The 13,808-nt window shown below is 43.6% G+C and overlaps 22 non-coding genes across 22 annotated transcripts; all 22 read right to left on the bottom strand.

Annotated features, from left to right (window-relative positions):
- Positions 1-350: 350 nt before the first annotated feature.
- Positions 351-432, bottom strand: TRNAS-UGA (transfer RNA serine (anticodon UGA)). Its single transcript has one exon. It is a non-coding gene; the product is annotated as a tRNA-Ser (tRNA).
- Positions 433-822: 390 nt separating this feature from the next.
- On the bottom strand, positions 823-905 carry TRNAA-CGC (transfer RNA alanine (anticodon CGC)). Its single transcript has one exon. It is a non-coding gene; the product is annotated as a tRNA-Ala (tRNA).
- Positions 906-1,722: 817 nt separating this feature from the next.
- Positions 1,723-1,804, bottom strand: TRNAS-UGA (transfer RNA serine (anticodon UGA)). Its single transcript has one exon. It is a non-coding gene; the product is annotated as a tRNA-Ser (tRNA).
- Positions 1,805-2,194: 390 nt separating this feature from the next.
- Positions 2,195-2,276, bottom strand: TRNAS-CGA (transfer RNA serine (anticodon CGA)). The gene has a single exon. It is a non-coding gene; the product is annotated as a tRNA-Ser (tRNA).
- An 817-nt stretch (positions 2,277-3,093) lies between these two features.
- TRNAS-UGA (transfer RNA serine (anticodon UGA)) lies at positions 3,094-3,175 on the bottom strand. The gene has a single exon. It is a non-coding gene; the product is annotated as a tRNA-Ser (tRNA).
- A 380-nt stretch (positions 3,176-3,555) lies between these two features.
- On the bottom strand, positions 3,556-3,637 carry TRNAS-UGA (transfer RNA serine (anticodon UGA)). The gene has a single exon. It is a non-coding gene; the product is annotated as a tRNA-Ser (tRNA).
- Positions 3,638-4,027: 390 nt separating this feature from the next.
- TRNAS-CGA (transfer RNA serine (anticodon CGA)) lies at positions 4,028-4,109 on the bottom strand. The gene has a single exon. It is a non-coding gene; the product is annotated as a tRNA-Ser (tRNA).
- An 825-nt stretch (positions 4,110-4,934) lies between these two features.
- TRNAS-UGA (transfer RNA serine (anticodon UGA)) lies at positions 4,935-5,016 on the bottom strand. Its single transcript has one exon. It is a non-coding gene; the product is annotated as a tRNA-Ser (tRNA).
- A 380-nt stretch (positions 5,017-5,396) lies between these two features.
- Positions 5,397-5,478, bottom strand: TRNAS-UGA (transfer RNA serine (anticodon UGA)). The gene has a single exon. It is a non-coding gene; the product is annotated as a tRNA-Ser (tRNA).
- A 380-nt stretch (positions 5,479-5,858) lies between these two features.
- Positions 5,859-5,940, bottom strand: TRNAS-UGA (transfer RNA serine (anticodon UGA)). Its single transcript has one exon. It is a non-coding gene; the product is annotated as a tRNA-Ser (tRNA).
- Positions 5,941-6,330: 390 nt separating this feature from the next.
- Positions 6,331-6,412, bottom strand: TRNAS-CGA (transfer RNA serine (anticodon CGA)). Its single transcript has one exon. It is a non-coding gene; the product is annotated as a tRNA-Ser (tRNA).
- Positions 6,413-7,229: 817 nt separating this feature from the next.
- TRNAS-UGA (transfer RNA serine (anticodon UGA)) lies at positions 7,230-7,311 on the bottom strand. Its single transcript has one exon. It is a non-coding gene; the product is annotated as a tRNA-Ser (tRNA).
- Positions 7,312-7,692: 381 nt separating this feature from the next.
- Positions 7,693-7,775, bottom strand: TRNAS-UGA (transfer RNA serine (anticodon UGA)). The gene has a single exon. It is a non-coding gene; the product is annotated as a tRNA-Ser (tRNA).
- A 390-nt stretch (positions 7,776-8,165) lies between these two features.
- Positions 8,166-8,247, bottom strand: TRNAS-CGA (transfer RNA serine (anticodon CGA)). The gene has a single exon. It is a non-coding gene; the product is annotated as a tRNA-Ser (tRNA).
- An 816-nt stretch (positions 8,248-9,063) lies between these two features.
- On the bottom strand, positions 9,064-9,145 carry TRNAS-UGA (transfer RNA serine (anticodon UGA)). Its single transcript has one exon. It is a non-coding gene; the product is annotated as a tRNA-Ser (tRNA).
- A 380-nt stretch (positions 9,146-9,525) lies between these two features.
- Positions 9,526-9,607, bottom strand: TRNAS-UGA (transfer RNA serine (anticodon UGA)). Its single transcript has one exon. It is a non-coding gene; the product is annotated as a tRNA-Ser (tRNA).
- A 390-nt stretch (positions 9,608-9,997) lies between these two features.
- On the bottom strand, positions 9,998-10,079 carry TRNAS-CGA (transfer RNA serine (anticodon CGA)). The gene has a single exon. It is a non-coding gene; the product is annotated as a tRNA-Ser (tRNA).
- An 817-nt stretch (positions 10,080-10,896) lies between these two features.
- Positions 10,897-10,978, bottom strand: TRNAS-UGA (transfer RNA serine (anticodon UGA)). The gene has a single exon. It is a non-coding gene; the product is annotated as a tRNA-Ser (tRNA).
- A 380-nt stretch (positions 10,979-11,358) lies between these two features.
- Positions 11,359-11,440, bottom strand: TRNAS-UGA (transfer RNA serine (anticodon UGA)). Its single transcript has one exon. It is a non-coding gene; the product is annotated as a tRNA-Ser (tRNA).
- A 390-nt stretch (positions 11,441-11,830) lies between these two features.
- TRNAA-CGC (transfer RNA alanine (anticodon CGC)) lies at positions 11,831-11,913 on the bottom strand. Its single transcript has one exon. It is a non-coding gene; the product is annotated as a tRNA-Ala (tRNA).
- An 817-nt stretch (positions 11,914-12,730) lies between these two features.
- On the bottom strand, positions 12,731-12,812 carry TRNAS-UGA (transfer RNA serine (anticodon UGA)). The gene has a single exon. It is a non-coding gene; the product is annotated as a tRNA-Ser (tRNA).
- A 390-nt stretch (positions 12,813-13,202) lies between these two features.
- TRNAL-CAA (transfer RNA leucine (anticodon CAA)) lies at positions 13,203-13,284 on the bottom strand. The gene has a single exon. It is a non-coding gene; the product is annotated as a tRNA-Leu (tRNA).
- Between the last annotated feature and the right edge of the window lie 524 nt (positions 13,285-13,808).

The raw sequence follows: 13,808 nt of genomic DNA on the forward strand, positions 1-13,808 counted from the left end.
AATTTCCACTTTTAGAGCTGGAGCTTTAATCTAGATTTAGGACTCTAAAGTTCTGACTGAGCTGTGGGCTAGGACTCTGTGATCAACCGCTTGCCTTAGGAACACAGAAGGGTCTGAGCTGAGGTTCCAGAGAGGGAATTTGGAAAGGTCTAATCCTCTACAACACATAGAGTTTAGTTCCTGTAAGGTAGTGTACTGTTTGAATTGCATTTCGGGGCAGTGCAGGACCAAAGTTTTCGCAGATGTAGGGCTTTCCTTTTCTGTTACCATTTTTTTAGTTTTGCCTTTTTCTTAAAGTTGGCTTTCTAGTTTTCTGGAAGGCTTGATCTCTTTATCCACACAAAACACTACGCTGTGAACAGGATTTGAACCTGTGCGGGGAGACCCCATTGCATTTCAAGTCCAACGCCTTAACCACTCGGCCATCACAGCTAACACATCTTCTGAGCTTTTCTAAAACCTCTTCTAGAATTTCTAGTTTAGAGCTGGGGCTTTAATCTAGATTTAGAATTTGTTTTATTGACTGATCTGCGGGGTGGGGCTCTTTGAACAAACGGTTGCCTTTCCGACAGAGACGAGTCTGAGCTGAGGTTTTCGAGAGGGAAGTTGGAAGCGCCTAATCCTCTACAACGCATAGAGTGTCGTTCTTTTAAGATTGCATTCTGTTTGGGTTGGATTATAGGATATTGTAGGACCAAAGTGTTGATGATTGAAGGGCTTTCCTTCTTTTATTTGAATTTTAGGTTTTGCATTTTTCTTAAAGAGAAAGTTGACTTTACAGCTTTCTGGAAGGTGTGATCTCTTTATCAGTACAAAAGACTCCGCTGTGAACAGGATTTGAACATGTGCGGGGAGACCCCATTGGATTTGCGAGTCCAACCCCTTAACCACTCGGCCATCACAGCACACCCCAGTCTGAAAATAATTGGTGTGGTTTGGAATATACAGTTTAAGGGGCTTGACGGAAATCTGGAGTTGGGCTAACTGTTTCCGGTCTTCGAAGACAAGGCACAAAACCGTTGGGAAAGCCTCTTGCCGAAGGTGCTTGTCCGACAGACAGAGACAGGTATGGTCACGTACGAGCCATACTAGCACGTGAATTGGGTGCGGCTTTCAAGGGTCAACTTACTCCCGCACTCACTCTGACTGCAAATTGAACCTAAATTGCACCCCAACTCAGTCCTCACATCCCTCCAAGTACACGCTGCAGGAAACCCCTGACTGGATTCAAAATCGGGAGCAATAGGAATCCCAGACACACATTTATCGCATCCAGCAGTCAGATGCAAACACACTTCAAAAAGGCCATGGGTTCATAGAGCAAACACAAAGTGTCCTTAAATTTAACAATTTCATACCTAAAGGGTTCAGTGTTCTCTATATATAAAAAGTAAAGGCAAGTAAAAGAGGACAAACAAGCAAACAGTTGTAAGTATAACAGGAGAAATCCAGAATAAACGTGATACTTAGAGTTCTTTGTTTACAGGAAGCTTGGAGGAGAAATATGGCCGACATCCAGCTTTGTCAGCTGACTTCCAGAGTTGTTACATAAGTTGCTGCAATTTTCAACCTCTCCTTGATTGGATTATGGGTTAGGGTAAGAGCAGAGAGGCAGAGATGAATGACTTTTTTGATTTTCCCTAGTCAGCATTTTCTCACTTTTCAAGTCGACGTTATTTTGTTTTCTAGAAGGTCGGATCTCTTGAAGCATTTAAAAGACTCCGCTGTGAACAGGATTTGAACCTGTGCGGGGAGACCCCATTGGATTTCAAGTCCAACGCCTTAACCACTCGGCCATCACAGCTAACACATCTTCTGAGCTTTTCTAAAACCTCTTCTAGAATTTCTAGTTTAGAGCTGGGGCTTTAATATAGATTTAGAATTTGTTTTATTGACTGATCTGCTGGGTGGGGCTCTTTGAACAAACGGTTGCCTTTCCGACAGAGACGAGTCTGAGCTGAGGTTTTCGAGAGGGAAGTTGGAAGCGCCTAATCCTCTACAACGCATAGATTGTCGTTCTTTTAAGATTGCATTCTGTTTGGGTTGGATTATAGGATATTGTAGGACCAAAGTGTTGTTGATTGAAGGGCTTTCCTTCTTTTATTTGAATGTTAGGTTTTGCATTTTTCTTAAAGAGAAAGTTGACTTTACAGCTTTCTGGAAGGTGTGATCTGTTTATCAGTACAAAAGACTCCGCTGTGAACAGGATTTGAACCTTTGAGGGGAAATCCCATTGGATTTCGAGTCCAACGCCTTAACCACTCGGCCATCACAGCACACCACAGTCTGAAAATAATTGGTGTGGTTTGGAACGTACAGTTTAAGGGGCTTGACGGAAATCTGGAGTTGGGCTAACTGTTTCCGGTCTTCGAAGACAAGGCACAAAACCGTTGGGAAAGCCTCTTGCCGAAGGTGCTTGGCCGTCAGACAGAGACAGGTATGGTCACGTACGAGCCATACTAGCACGTGAATTGGGTGCGGCTTTCAAGGGTCAACTTACTCCCTCACTCACTCTGACTGCAAATTGAGCCTAAATTGCACCCCAACTCAGTCCTCACATCCCTCCAAGTACACGCTGCAGGAAACCCCTGACTGGATTCAAAATCGGGAGCAATAGGAATCCCAGACACACATTTATCGCATCCAGCAGTCAGATGCAAACACACTTCAAAAAGGCCATGGGTTCATAGAGCAAACACAAAGTGTCCTTAAATTTAACAATTTCATACCTAAAGGGTTCAGTGTTCTCTATATATAAAAAGTAAAGGCAAGTAAAAGAGGACAAACAAGCAAACAGTTGTAAACATAACAGGAGAAATCCAGAATAAACGTGATACTTAGAGTTCTTTGTTTACAGGAAGCTTGGAGGAGAAATATGGCCGACCTCCAGCTTTGTCAGCTGACTTCCAGAGTTGTTACATGAGTTGCTGCAATTTTCAACCTCTCCTTGATTGGATTATGGGTTAGGGTAAGAGCAGAGAGGCAGAGATGAATGACTTTTTTGATTTTCCCTAGTCAGCATTTTCTCACTTTTCAAGTCGACGTTATTTTGTTTTCTAGAAGGTCGGATCTCTTGAAGCATTTAAAAGACTCCGCTGTGAACAGGATTTGAACCTGTGCGGGGAGACCCCATTGGATTTCAAGTCCAACGCCTTAACCACTCGGCCATCACAGCTCATGCAAGTACATTCTCAAGCGTCTACTGGAATTTCCACTTTTAGAGCTGGAGCTTTAATCTAGATTTAGGACTCTAAAGTTCTGACTGAGCTGTGGGCTAGGACTCTGTGATCAACCGCTTGCCTTAGGAACACAGAAGGGTCTGAGCTGAGGTTCCAGAGAGGGAATTTGGAAAGGTCTAATCCTCTACAACACATAGAGTTTAGTTCCTGTAAAGTAGTGTACTGTTTGAATTGCATTCCGGGGCAGTGCAGGACCAAAGTTTTCGCAGATGTAGGGCTTTCCTTTTCTGTTACCGTTTTTTAGTTTTGCCTTTTTCTTAAACTTGACTTTCTAGTTTTCTGGAAGGCTTGATCTCTTTATCCACACAAAACACTACGCTGTGAACAGGATTTGAACCTGTGCGGGGAGACCCCATTGGATTTCAAGTCCAACGCCTTAACCACTCGGCCATCACAGCTAACACATCTTCTGTGCTTTTCTAAAACCTCTTCTAGAATTTCTAGTTTAGAGCTGGGGCTTTAATCTAGATTTAGAATTTGTTTTATTGACTGATCTGCGGGGTGGGGCTCTTTGAACAAACGGTTGCCTTTCCGACAGAGACGAGTCTGAGCTGAGGTTTTCGAGAGGGAAGTTGGAAGCGCCTAATCCTCTACAACGCATGGATTGTCGTTCTTTTAAGATTGCATTCTGTTTGGGTTGGATTTTAGGATATTGTAGGACCAAAGTGTTGTTGATTGAAGAGCTTTCCTTCTTTTATTTGAATGTTAGGTTTTGCATTTTTCTTAAAGAGAAAGTTGACTTTACAGCTTTCTGGAAGGTGTGATCTGTTTATCAGTACAAAAGACTCCGCTGTGAGCAGGATTTGAACCTTTGAGGGGAGACCCCATTGGATTTCGAGTCCAACGCCTTAACCACTCGGCCATCACAGCACACCCCAGTCTGAAAATAATTGGTGTGGTTTGGAACGTACAGTTTAAGGGGCTTGACGGAAATCTGGAGTTGGGCTAACTGTTTCCGGTCTTCGAAGACAAGGCACAAAACCGTTGGGAAAGCCTCTTGCCGAAGGTGCTTGGCCGTCAGACAGAGACAGGTATGGTCACGTACGAGCCATACTAGCATGTGAATTGGGTGCGGCTTTCAAGGGTCAACTTACTCCCTCACTCACTCTGACTGCAAATTGAACCTAAATTGCACCCCAACTCAGTCCTCACATCCCTCCAAGTACACGCTGCAGGAAACCCCTGACTGGATTCAAAATCGGGAGCAATAGGAATCCCAGACACACATTTATCGCATCCAGCAGTCAGATGCAAACACACTTCAAAAAGGCCATGGGTTCATAGAGCAAACACAAAGTGTCCTTAAATTTAACAATTTCATACCTAAAGGGTTCAGTGTTCTCTATATATAAAAAGTAAAGGCAAGTAAAAGAGGACAAACAAGCAAACAGTTGTAAACATAACAGGAGAAATCCAGAATAAACGTGATACTTAGAGTTCTTTGTTTACAGGAAGCTTGGAGGAGAAATATGGCCGACATCCAGCTTTGTCAGCTGACTTCCAGAGTTGTTACATGAGTTGCTGCAATTTTCAACCTCTCCTTGATTGGATTATGGGTTAGGGTAAGAGCAGAGAGGCAGAGAGGCAGAGATGAATGACTTTTTTGATTTTCCCTAGTCAGCATTTTCTCACTTTTCAAGTCGACGTTATTTTGTTTTCTAGAAGGTCGGATCTCTTGAAGCATTTAAAAGACTCCGCTGTGAACAGGATTTGAACCTGTGCGGGGAGACCCCATTGGATTTCAAGTCCAACGCCTTAACCACTCGGCCATCACAGCTCATGCAAGTACATTCTCAAGCGTCTACTGGAATTTCCACTTTTAGAGCTGGAGCTTTAATCTAGATTTAGGACTCTAAAGTTCTGACTGAGCTGTGGGCTAGGACTCTGTGATCAACCGCTTGCCTTAGGAACACAGAAGGGTCTGAGCTGAGGTTCCAGAGAGGGAATTTGGAAAGGTCTAATCCTCTACAACACATAGAGTTTAGTTCCTGTAAGGTAGTGTACTGTTTGAATTGCATTCCAGGGCAGTGCAGGACCAAAGTTTTCGCAGATGTAGGGCTTTCCTTTTCTGTTACCGTTTTTCAGTTTTGCCTTTTTCTTAAAGTTGGCTTTCTAGTTTTCTGGAAGGCTTGACCTCTTTATCCACACGAAACACTACGCTGTGAACAGGATTTGAACCTGTGCGGGGAGACCCCATTGGATTTCAAGTCCAACGCCTTAACCACTCGGCCATCACAGCTCATGCAAGTACGTTCTCAAGCGTCTACTGGAATTTCCACTTTTAGAGCTGGAGCTTTAATCTAGATTTAGGACTCTAAAGTTCTGACTGAGCTGTGGGTTAGGACTCTGTGATCAACCGCTTGCCTTAGGAACAGAGAAGGGTCTGAGCTGAGGTTCCAGTGAGGGAATTTGGAAAGGTCTAATCCTCTACAACACATAGAGTTTAGTTCCTGTAAGGTAGTGTACTGTTTGAATTGCATTTCGGGGCAGTGCAGGACCAAAGTTTTCGCAGATGTAGGGCTTTCCTTTTCTGTTACCGTTTTTTAGTTTTGCCTTTTTCTTAAAGTTGGCTTTCTAGTTTTCTGGAAGGCTTGATCTCTTTATCCACACAAAACACTACGCTGTGAACAGGATTTGAACCTGTGCGGGGAGACCCCATTGGATTTCAAGTCCAACGCCTTAACCACTCGGCCATCACAGCTAACACATCTTCTGAGCTTTTCTAAAACCTCTTCTAGAATTTCTAGTTTAGAGCTGGGGCTTTAATCTAGATTTAGAATTTGTTTTATTGACTGATCTGCGGGGTGGGGCTCTTTGAACAAACGGTTGCCTTTCCGACAGAGACGAGTCTGAGCTGAGGTTTTCGAGAGGGAAGTTGGAAGCGTCTAATCCTCTACAACGCATAGAGTGTCGTTCTTTTAAGATTGCATTCTGTTTGGGTTGGATTATAGGATATTGTAGGACCAAAGTGTTGATGATTGAAGGGCTTTCCTTCTTTTATTTGAATGTTAGGTTTTGCATTTTTCTTAAAGAGAAAGTTGACTTTACAGCTTTCTGGAAGGTGTGATCTGTTTATCAGTACAAAAGACTCCGCTGTGAACAGGATTTGAACATGTGCGGGGAGACCCCATTGGATTTCGAGTCCAACGCCTTAACCACTCGGCCATCACAGCGCACCCCAGTCTGAAAATAATTGGTGTGGTTTGGAACGTACAGTTTAAGGGGCTTGACGGAAATCTGGAGTTGGGCTAACTGTTTCCGGTCTTCGAAGACAAGGCACAAAACCGTTGGGAAAGCCTCTTGCCGAAGGTGCTTGGCCGACAGACAGAGACAGGTATGGTCACGTACGAGCCATACTAGCACGTGAATTGGGTGCGGCTTTCGAGGGTCAACTTACTCCCTCACTCACTCTGACTGCAAATTGAGCCTAAATTGCACCCCAACTCAGTCCTCACATCCCTCCAAGTACACGCTGCAGGAAACCCCTGACTGGATTCAAAATCGGGAGCAATAGGAATCCCAGACACACATTTATCGCATCCAGCAGTCAGATGCAAACACACTTCAAAAAGGCCATGGGTTCATAGAGCAAACACAAAGTGTCCTTAAATGTAACAATTTCATACCTAAAGGGTTCAGTGTTCTCTATATATAAAAAGTAAAGGCAAGTAAAAGAGGACAAACAAGCAAACAGTTGTAAACATAACAGGAGAAATCCAGAATAAACGTGATACTTAGAGTTCTTTGTTTACAGGAAGCTTGGAGGAGAAATATGGCCGACATCCAGCTTTGTCAGCTGACTTCCAGAGTTGTTACATGAGTTGCTGCAATTTTCAACCTCTCCTTGATTGGATTATGGGTTAGGGTAAGAGCAGAGAGGCAGAGATGAATGACTTTTTTGATTTTCCCTAGTCAGCATTTTCTCACTTTTCAAGTCGACGCTATTTTGTTTTCTAGAAGGTCGGATCTCTTGAAGCATTTAAAAGACTCCGCTGTGAACAGGATTTGAACCTGTGCGGGGAGACCCCATTGGATTTCAAGTCCAACGCCTTAACCACTCGGCCATCACAGCTCATGCAAGTACATTCTCAAGCGTCTACTGGAATTTCCACTTTTAGAGCTGGAGCTTTAATCTAGATTTAGGACTCTAAAGTTCTGACTGAGCTGTGGGCTAGGACTCTGTGATCAACCGCTTGCCTTAGGAACAGAGAAGGGTCTGAGCTGAGGTTCCAGAGAGGGAATTTGGAAAGGTCTAATCCTCTACAACACATAGAGTTTAGTTCCTGTAAGGTAGTGTACTGTTTGAATTGCATTTCGGGGCAGTGCAGGACCAAAGTTTTCGCAGATGTAGGGCTTTCCTTTTCTGTTACCATTTTTTTAGTTTTGCCTTTTTCTTAAAGTTGGCTTTCTAGTTTTCTGGAAGGCTTGATCTCTTTATCCACACAAAACACTACGCTGTGAACAGGATTATGAACCTGTGTGGGGAGACCCCATTGGATTTCAAGTCCAACGCCTTAACCACTCGGCCATCACAGCTAACACATCTTCTGAGCTTTTCTAAAACCTCTTCTAGAATTTCTAGTTTAGAGCTGGGGCTTTAATCTAGATTTAGAATTTGTTTTATTGACTGATCTGCGGGGTGGGGCTCTTTGAACAAACGGTTGCCTTTCCGACAGAGACGAGTCTGAGCTGAGGTTTTCGAGAGGGAAGTTGAAAGCGCCTAATCCTTTACAACGCATAGAGTGTCGTTCTTTTAAGATTGCATTCTGTTTGGGTTGGATTATAGGATATTGTAGGACCAAAGTGTTGATGATTGAAGGGCTTTCCTTCTTTTATTTGAATGTTAGGTTTTGCATTTTTCTTAAAGAGAAAGTTGACTTTACAGCTTTCTGGAAGGTGTGATCTGTTTATCAGTACAAAAGACTCCACTGTGAACAGGATTTGAACCTGTGCGGGGAGACCCTATTGGATTTCGAGTCCAACACCTTAACCACTCGGCCATCACAGCACACCCCAGTCTGAAAATAATTGGTGTGGTTTGGAACGTACAGTTTAAGGGGCTTGATGGAAATCTGGAGTTGGGCTAACTGTTTCCGGTCTTCGAAGACAAGGCACAAAACCGTTGGGAAAGCCTCTTGCCGAAGGTGCTTGGCCGACAGACAGAGACAGGTATGGTCACGTACGAGCCATACTAGCACGTGAATTGGGTGCGGCTTTCAAGGGTCAACTTACTCCCTCACTCACTCTGACTGCAAATTGAGCCTAAATTGCACCCCAACTCAGTCCTCACATCCCTCCAAGTACACGCTGCAGGAAACCCCTGACTGGATTCAAAATCGGGAGCAATAGGAATCCCAGACACACATTATCGCATCCAGCAGTCAGATGCAAACACACTTCAAAAAGGCCATGGGTTCATAGAGCAAACACAAAGTGTCCTTAAATTTAACAATTTCATACCTAAAGGGTTCAGTGTTCTCTATATATAAAAAGTAAAGGCAAGTAAAAGAGGACAAACAAGCAAACAGTTGTAAACATAAGAGGAGAAATCCAGAATAAACGTGATACTTAGAGTTCTTTGGTTACAGGAAGCTTGGAGGAGAAATATGGTCGACATCCAGCTTTGTCAGCTGACTTCCAGAGTTGTTACATGAGTTGCTGCAATTTTCAACCTCTCCTTGATTGGATTATGGGTTAGGGTAAGAGCAGAGAGGCAGAGATGAATGACTTTTTTGATTTTCCCTAGTCAGCATTTTCTCACTTTTCAAGTCGACGTTATTTTGTTTTCTAGAAGGTCGGATCTCTTGAAGCATTTAAAAGACTCCGCTGTGAACAGGATTTGAACCTGTGCGGGGAGACCCCATTGGATTTCAAGTCCAACGCCTTAACCACTCGGCCATCACAGCTCATGCAAGTACGTTCTCAAGCGTCTACTGGAATTTCCACTTTTAGAGCTGGAGCTTTAATCTAGATTTAGGACTCTAAAGTTCTGACTGAGCTGTGGGCTAGGACTCTGTGATCAACCGCTTGCCTTAGGAACACAGAAGGGTCTGAGCTGAGGTTCCAGAGAGGGAATTTGGAAAGGTCTAATCCTCTACAACACATAGAGTTTAGTTCCTGTAAGGTAGTGTACTGTTTGAATTGCATTCCGGGGCAGTGCAGGACCAAAGTTTTCGCAGATGTAGGGCTTTCCTTTTCTGTTACCGTTTTTTAGTTTTGCCTTTTTCTTAAAGTTGGCTTTCTAGTTTTCTGGAAGGCTTGATCTCTTTATCCACACAAAACACTCCGCTGTGAACAGGATTTGAACCTGTGCTGGGAGACCCCATAGGATTTCAAGTCCAAAGCCTTAACCACTCGGCCATCACAGCTAACACATCTTCTGAGCTTTTCTAAAACCTCTTCTAGAATTTCTAGTTTAGAGCTGGGGCTTTAATATAGATTTAGAATTTGTTTTATTGACTGATCTGCGGGGTGGGGCTCTTTGAACAAACGGTTGCCTTTCCGACAGAGACGAGTCTGAGCTGAGGTTTTCGAGAGGGAAGTTGGAAGCGCCTAATCCTCTACAACGCATAGAGTGTCGTTCTTTTAAGATTGCATTCTGTTTGGGTTGGATTATAGGATATTGTAGGACCAAAGTGTTGATGATTGAAGGGCTTTCCTTCTTTTATTTGAATGTTAGGTTTTGCATTTTTCTTAAAGAGAAAGTTGACTTTACAGCTTTCTGGAAGGTGTGATCTGTTTATCAGTACAAAAGACTCCGCTGTGAACAGGATTTGAATCTGTGCGGGGAGACCCCATTGGATTTCGAGTCCAACGCCTTAACCACTCGGCCATCACAGCACACCCCAATCTGAAAATAATTGGTGTGGTTTGGAACGTACAGTTTAAGGGGCTTGACGGAAATCTGGAGTTGGGCTAACTGTTTCCGGTCTTCGAAGACAAGGCACAAAACCGTTGGGAAAGCCTCTTGCCGAAGGTGCTTGGCCGACAGACAGAGACAGGTATGGTCACGTACGAGCCATACTAGCACGTGAATTGGGTGCGGCTTTCAAGGGTCAACTTACTCCCTCACTCACTCTGACTGCAAACTGAGCCTAAATTGCACCCCAACTCAGTCCTCACATCCCTCCAAGTACACGCTGCAGGAAACCCCTGACTGGATTCAAAATCGGGAGCAATAGGAATCCCAGACACACATTTATCGCATCCAGCAGTCAGATGCAAACACACTTCAAAAAGGCCATGGGTTCATAGAGCAAACACAAAGTGTCCTTAAATTTAACAATTTCATACCTAAAGGGTTCAGTGTTCTCTATATATAAAAAGTAAAGGCAAGTAAAAGAGGACAAACAAGCAAACAGTTGTAAACATAACAGGAGAAATCCAGAATAAACGTGATACTTAGAGTTCTTTGTTTACAGGAAGCTTGGAGGAGAAATATGGCCGACATCCAGCTTTGTCAGCTGACTTCCAGAGTTGTTACATGAGTTGCTGCAATTTTCAACCTCTCCTTGATTGGATTATGGGTTAGGGTAAGAGCAGAGAGGCAGAGATGAATGACTTTTTTGATTTTCCCTAGTCAGCATTTTCTCACTTTTCAAGTCGACGTTATTTTGTTTTCTAGAAGGTCGGATCTCTTGAAGCATTTAAAAGACTCCGCTGTGAACAGGATTTGAACCTGTGCGGGGAGACCCCATTGGATTTCAAGTCCAACGCCTTAACCACTCGGCCATCACAGCTCATGCAAGTACATTCTCAAGCGTCTACTGGAATTTCCACTTTTAGAGCTGGAGCTTTAATCTAGATTTAGGACTCTAAAGTTCTGACTGAGCTGTGGGCTAGGACTCTGTGATCAACCGCTTGCCTTAGGAACACAGAAGGGTCTGAGCTGAGGTTCCAGAGAGGGAATTTGAAAAGGTCTAATCCTCTACAACACATAGAGTTTAGTTCCTGTAAGGTAGTGTACTGTTTGAATTGCATTCCGGGGCAGTGCAGGACCAAAGTTTTCGCAGATGTAGGGCTTTCCTTTTCTGTTACCGTTTTTTAGTTTTGCCTTTTTCTTAAAGTTGGCTTTCTAGTTTTCTGGAAGGCTTGATCTCTTTATCCACACAAAACACTACGCAGTGAACAGGATTTGAACCTGTGCGGGGAGACCCCATTGGATTTCAAGTCCAACGCCTTAACCACTCGGCCATCACAGCTAACACATCTTCTGAGCTTTTCTAAAACCTCTTCTAGAATTTCTAGTTTAGAGCTGGGGCTTTAATCTAGATTTAGAATTTGTTTTATTGACTGATCTGCGGGGTGGGGCTCTTTGAACAAACGGTTGCCTTTCCGACAGAGACGAGTCTGAGCTGAGGTTTTCGAGAGGGAAGTTGGAAGCGCCTAATCCTCTACAACGCATAGAGTGTCGTTCTTTTAAGATTGCATTCTGTTTGGGTTGGATTATAGGATATTGTAAGACCAAAATGTTGATGATTGAAGGGCTTTCCTTCTTTTATTTGAACGTTAGGTTTTGCATTTTTCTTAAAGAGAAAGTTGACTTTACAGCTTTCTGGAAGGTGTGATCTCTTTATCAGTACAAAAGACTCCGCTGTGAACAGGATTTGAACATGTGCGGGGAGACCCCATTGGATTTGCGAGTCCAACGCCTTAACCACTCGGCCATCACAGCACACCCCAGTCTGAAAATAATTGGTGTGGTTTGGAACGTACAGTTTAAGGGGCTTGACGGAAATCTGGAGTTGGGCTAACTGTTTCCGGTCTTCGAAGACAAGGCACAAAACCGTTGGGAAAGCCTCTTGCCGAAGGTGCTTGTCCGACAGACAGAGACAGGTATGGTCACGTACGAGCCATACTAGCACGTGAATTGGGTGCGGCTTTCAAGGGTCAACTTACTCCCGCACTCGCTCTGACTGCAAATTGAACCTAAATTGCACCCCAACTCAGTCCTCACATCCCTCCAAGTACACGCTGCAGGAAACCCCTGACTGGATTCAAAATCGGGAGCAATAGGAATCCCAGACACACATTTATCGCATCCAGCAGTCAGATGCAAACACACTTCAAAAAGGCCATGGGTTCATAGAGCAAACACAAAGTGTCCTTAAATTTAACAATTTCATACCTAAAGGGTTCAGTGTTCTCTATATATAAAAAGTAAAGGCAAGTAAAAGAGGACAAACAAGAAAACAGTTGTAAGTATAACAGGCGAAATCCAGAATAAACGTGATACTTAGAGTTCTTTGTTTACAGGAAGCTTGGAGGAGAAATATGGCCGACATCCAGCTTTGTCAGCTGACTTCCAGAGTTGTTACATGAGTTGCTGCAATTTTCAACCTCTCCTTGATTGGATTATGGGTTAGGGTAAGAGCAGAGAGGCAGAGATGAATGACTTTTTTGATTTTCCCTAGTCAGCATTTTCTCACTTTTCAAGTCGACGTTATTTTGTTTTCTAGAAGGTCGGATCTCTTGAAGCATTTAAAAGACTCCGCTGTGAACAGGATTTGAACCTGTGCGGGGAGACCCCATTGGATTTCAAGTCCAACGCCTTAACCACTCGGTCATCACAGCTAACACATCTTCTGAGCTTTTCTAAAACCTCTTCTAGAATTTCTAGTTTAGAGCTGGGGCTTTAATCTAGATTTAGAATTTGTTTTATTGACTGATCTGCGGGGTGGGGCTCTTTGAACAAACGGTTGCCTTTCCGACAGAGACGAGTCTGAGCTGAGGTTTTCGAGAGGGAAGTTGGAAGCGCCTAATCCTCTACAACGCATAGATTGTCGTTCTTTTAAGATTGCATTCTGTTTGGGTTGGATTATAGGATATTGTAGGACCAAAGTGTTGTTGATTGAAGGGCTTTCCTTCTTTTATTTGAATGTTAGGTTTTGCATTTTTCTTAAAGAGAAAGTTGACTTTACAGCTTTCTGGAAGGTGTGATCTGTTTATCAGTACAAAAGACTCTGCTGTGAACAGGATTTGAACCTTTGAGGGGAGACCCCATTGGATTTTGAGTCCAACGCCTTAACCACTCAGCCATCACAGCACACCCCAGTCTGAAAATAATTGGTGTGGTTTGGAACGTACAGTTTAAGGGGCTTGACGGAAATCTGGAGTTGGGCTAACTGTTTCCGGTCTTCGAAGACAAGGCACAAAACCGTTGGGAAAGCCTCTTGCCGAAGGTGCTTGGCCGTCAGACAGAGACAGGTATGGTCACGTACGAGCCATACTAGCACGTGAATTGGGTGCGTCTTTCAAGGGTCAACTTACTCCCTCACTCACTCTGACTGGAAATTGAGCCTAAATTGCACCCCAACTCAGTCCTCACATCCCTCCAAGTACACGCTGCAGGAAACCCCTGACTGGATTCAAAATCGGGAGCAATAGGAATCCCAGACACACATTTATCGCATCCAGCAGTCAGATGCAAACACACTTCAAAAAGGCCATGGGTTCATAGAGCAAAGACAAAGTGTCCTTAAATTTAACAATTTCATACCTAAAGGGTTCAGTGTTCTCTATATATAAAAAGTAAAGGCAAGTAAAAGAGGACAAACAAGCAAACAGTTG

The sequence above is a fragment of the Leptodactylus fuscus genome, chromosome 5, assembly GCF_031893055.1.
Source record: "Leptodactylus fuscus isolate aLepFus1 chromosome 5, aLepFus1.hap2, whole genome shotgun sequence".
In the NCBI taxonomy this organism is placed as follows: domain Eukaryota; kingdom Metazoa; phylum Chordata; class Amphibia; order Anura; family Leptodactylidae; genus Leptodactylus; species Leptodactylus fuscus.